This window comes from Diaphorina citri, unplaced genomic scaffold (genome assembly GCF_000475195.1).
Source record: "Diaphorina citri unplaced genomic scaffold, Diaci psyllid genome assembly version 1.1 scaffold1053, whole genome shotgun sequence".
NCBI lineage: Eukaryota > Metazoa > Arthropoda > Insecta > Hemiptera > Psyllidae > Diaphorina > Diaphorina citri.
The window spans coordinates 23,987-29,211 of NW_007378482.1; positions in this window are offsets into that span (position 1 = coordinate 23,987).

Below are 5,225 nucleotides of genomic sequence, written 5' to 3' on the forward strand. Positions count from 1 at the left end.
GTGATAGAGAATGGACGACCACTGTTTATGTCAGAATATTTCTCTAGATATTACCAATATTATAGGTGTTATATTATTGTATTATAGGTGTTATATTGTTGTATTATAGGTGTTATATTATTGTATTATAGGTAGTAGGGTATAGTAAGTGTACCTACCTACTATTTTGTCACTGTACCTATGCAATAACCATAGCATGCGTATTTTACTAGGTAGGTATTAGGTTAGGTGTTTGATACAAGTCGCCTTGATTTAATTAATTATCTGCGTTAATGGTTTTATAATTAATTTTGTCAACTAATGTTTGACAATATGTCTGGACAGTTTAGACAATGACATTGTCAATAATGTCATGCGTTACCTGTAGTGATGGGTAAATACCCGGGTACTTATTTTTGGGGTAAATACCCTGGGTATTTACCCGGGTAAATACCCAATTTTTATAAATACCCGGGTATTTTCAAGAAGCGCCTCAGTTGAATTGTGCCCGGGAAATTAAAAAAAAAAAATCAAGTGATGATGTTTTTTATTTATTTTTCTTCTTTTTTTAAAATACCCGGGTATTTACCCACCCATACACCCATTACCAAAGAATCTCATCGGCACTCTAAAAACAGAGGTCAACCTATGTACCATCAAAAACATCTACATGATAGGACCTCATGGGAAAACATCCCCAGTAAACATCTTGAGGAAAGCATAGAAGTTCGTAACAAACCGAGTGTGTTTCATTCGAGTGAACCGCAGTGTTACTGAGCCAGGATAGGAGGGTTCTCGAGGTCTAAATGATTTGTCTTGTACAGAATGGTGTTCGTGTGGTAAGCAGAGAAGTCTTGGTTCGATCCCAACCGAGACATGGAGTTCTATACTTTTTAGTATGGGTTGATGGGAATGGGATCCGAATTTCGGGATGTTACTTGCGTACATTCATGCATTGTATAGGTACCATTTGTAGGTAGGTTAATTATAAAATTATAATACCTACGTACAGCGACTATAGAGTAAAGTACCTGTATGTACTATACGTATCAAGCATGGCTTAAGGACTTACGGTATACAATTACTTTCTTTTGTTCCTGGAGAAATTAAATCCAGCTACATAATCTAGAGTATCTAGACTCGTACCTAGTTCAAAATTATTTAATTATTTAACTTTTTAGGTACTGCACACGGAAGTAGGTACACAGGTGCAAGTAGGTATGTCAGATAAAATCAGTCCATGAAAGAACATAGGTGTACTGCAAAAAAACTAACAGAATTTATAAAGCTTCTTGCCAAATACACGAAAAAAATCAGCATGAAGTTTCTTTTTTCTTATCTTATCTCTTGTAATCAAGTTCTTCTAAATACATCAGGTAGGTAAGTTATTTTTGAAACCGGGTTCCTGAAGAAACTTAGCATCTTTTTTTTTCAAGCAAAGGTTTTTATCAGGGATCTCAATGTTTTTCTAGAAGTTATGGGTCAAAGAGCGAGAACTTGGCTTGGTACACTGTCGTGATACTAACGACCTAAAATTGCAATTTCTGTAAGATCATAATGATCATTTGGTGTGTGGTGCTTTGTTACTTAGGTATACGGACCAAAGTGAAAGAATGCTATGGTGATTTCAAGTGAATTTCTCTAGTGTAGAACTATTGTAGGTACCTACACTACCAACATCTCTTAGATACATGTAGCTAGATATGTGATACGTAATTATGTATTATCATAAATATCAAATTTCATACTTTTGTAATTAAATGTCAGTTATTTGTAATCCCTCGTGGCACGATGAAATTCGTTCTACGCACGTAACTAGGTAAAAGTTTTATATCCTTTTAGATTTATTTCTATCTTGGTTGGGAGTCAAAGTTCAAAGTTTTCAAAAAAGTCATCAGGAAATGGAAAGCCTTGCAGTTATATGGGAAGTCAAACAAAGACTGTTCAGAAGTCTTTAAAAAAGAAAATGCAACTAATACCGAATTACATGAAAATATCTATTCAGTTAGTTAAGCTGTTAGATATGCCGTCAAATAGGACCATATTGCCGTTAATTTAAGTGGACAGCCACCCAAATCTACAGACCTGAAGTCTAGAGGAAGAGGAAACAAATACTCAAATATACACTGACCAAATACACCCGAAAAATCTGATAGGTATACAGACCAAATAAACCCGAAGTATCTGCTATCTATTAGGTCCTGTCTATGAAAACAATAAACTCTTAGATAGTTTCACACTCGATTATCTAATTGGTGTAATTCTCTCTCAAATCAAATTGTTTTTCTGTGTGATGTCGAGCAATGTTTTGGCAAACACATCTTTGTCAGTGTCACCTAATGACGGCCTTCCATTGGCAAGTAGTTCTGTTATGCCTTATTGAGATACTGATGTGAGATCAATACCCGAGATCTTTCAATCATTCATGAGTTCATGACTAGGTCAAGTGGTAGAGAATGCCTCAGGCATTAACTTTGCCCCCATTGCAAAGATGAAGTTTTCTTTCATTTTTGCTCCTTTAAGTTTTTATGTCGACTTTTATCGTTTGTGTTGAAATAAATAAAGTGTTATGTAATATTGATATTGATCTACATAACTATATCATGGAAAGGTTTGACCATAATATTACAAGAAATAGATATTATTGCTGACGTAGGCAAAGGTCTTTCTTTAGCCTCATTTGAACCAAAAAAAGACCCGCCGGCGGTGGATTTTATCCTGAACGGATGAGGTTCGTTGTCGGAATGACTGCCTTTCTAGTATCCTGTCTTCCTTCTCTCTTCGATTTCGGGATGATATGACCTTAGCAGTTACAGTTCCCTGCTCTGTCAAACCTCTTTTTTTTTAATCTTCGAGTATCTTCTTACCTCATAAAATTTTGCTTCATATTTCGTTGGATTTGTTTTCAGACACTCCTGAATTCCGGCAATGAGACTACTATCTATATTATTGCCAATCCATACATTGATGCATAGGTTGAAAAGTTGATGCTAGGTATCACTTCTGATCAATTATTATTGCTACTTGAAGAACCTATCAATATTCCTCTTCACACCTATGAACCAAGGCAGAAGCAGAACACAAATGTTCAGCAGAAAATATAGGGATACATTTTGGTGGATCGGCAAAAGGGTTTTCGATGATACCAGAAAGCGCCTCTGACACTTCCACCAAGACTTAGTGATGTGTTTGTAAAATTGATTTTTTTTTTTTTTTTTTTTTTTTTTCACATTCACAGCATTATTGACTCTTAATTCCGCTCATTTCTCCAGTCCAATTACCTTGGAAGGTAGGGTTTATGTAGAGTGGTTGAACATATTTCAATTTTCACAGAACCAATTTTTAACCTTTTTTCAAAACTCCTGCAAAATAATTTGAACTTTGAACGCTACTTGATTGAAATGATCGCCTTGGATGATTACTGCAAAAAACTAGTAGCAATAAAATTTAGAGCTCAAAATAATACTTGTCTATCAATAAGTGGATATGGTAATCTTAGGAGGTGAGATATGGGCTAATAGATATAGCTACTCGAAAATGGGTAGGTAGGGGCTACGGGTATAATTGGGTATCCTGCCCATGAAAATAAGCTTCGTGCTTAAATTTCAAATTTAAATATTATGTAGAGTAGTTGAACCTATTTCAATTTCCACTGAACCAATTTTTATCTTTTTTTTTCAATCTAAAATAATTATTGCATACCTAGATATATTATGTCAGTAGTAGGTATCTACATGACTAATAATTGCTCCAAGTTCAATTAGGTACCTAGCTCCCACCTAGAATAAGTATTGGTGGGTAAGTGTTTTTGATATTTTTCTGATCAAATATTTTACAAGGGGGCTATTTAATTTCGAAATATTGGCAAGGGTTTCTTACTTTCTTTTACCCAGGTCAGTTTTAGCTGATGGTTTTGACCTCTTTGATTGACTAGTATAATTATGCATATAGAGCTAGGTCTAGGTATCTATAAAACCAGAACTTTCAAGGTAAAGAATTCAACCCTCTCAGAGCTCTGCTTGCTGAACTTTAACTTGAATAAATAATTTATGGCATAAATTTAAAAGTTTATGCCAATACTCCATTACTGTCATAACTGTCGGAGTAACTGATCTCTTTGAATATGATGAATTAGATATTACCTAATAATATTGATATTTGCACATATTACTTACTATTTTTTCAATTAATAAAAATAATTTTATAGCCACATTCTTCTAAGAAATTCAAATAGATACCTACTTATAATAAAATTTATAATTGTGGTAATTTATAATAATTTATAAATACCTAATTGTGCCACAAATCCCTCAAATACTTGGGTTTATAATTTACAAATAATGACTACATCCTATTATAGGTGTTGGTGACACAATTTTTATTTACTAATTGGGAATGCCATTCTTGGGAATACTCGTAGGTATGTTGGTTTACCAAATTATCACATAACTAGGGTGGAATTTCATTCATATTTGTTTATTCATTATAAAATTAGGAAAAACGACTTTTGTGCAATGAACTCTCAAAGAATTTGCCTATTAGAGTTTGTGTACCTAAACATGAATGTTGTATGACATGCTTGGGAAGTTGGTTTATACCTAATTATGACATACCTTAAGGTGGAAAAATTTCATGAATATTTCTGAAAATCGTGGTCCATAAAAAGAAAAACGACTCTTGTCAGAGTACCCATTTGTGTAATCATCTCTCAAGAATCTGCCTCTTGAAGTTGTTTTCTGGTCCACTAGTTCTGTCAGCTGTATGATAGTTATCTCATTGGACTAAAGATAGTACAGATAGCAACAGTAGTCAATCTGTGTTCGAATCGGTCAGGTGGCGCAGAATTTTGTTCTATTCGTTCTTCTGGATTCGCGATCTTTTTGACGAAAAAATTGACAGCACTAAACCTTACAATATCAAATGTACCACAATTTTTAGATGATTTTGTATTTATTTTATTTTTTCTTGTATAACCGATTATTTTACGAAATACCTAGGTTATCAATTTCTTTAAAGCTTCAATATTTTTCTTAATTGAATCAGTGTTTTTAGGGATTAATTTTCGGTTTTGGATCAATAGTGCCCATTTTTTATTCTATCTGGACCTTTTTTGAGTAATCTCAAATATATTGAAAACTTGGAGCCAAAGCACATTGGCATCCTCTTAACTTAGCTCGAGTTCAACACACTTTTTGGAATAGTTTTTCCACTGCTGTACTAGAGGATTGACAATGGATCATCAGTAA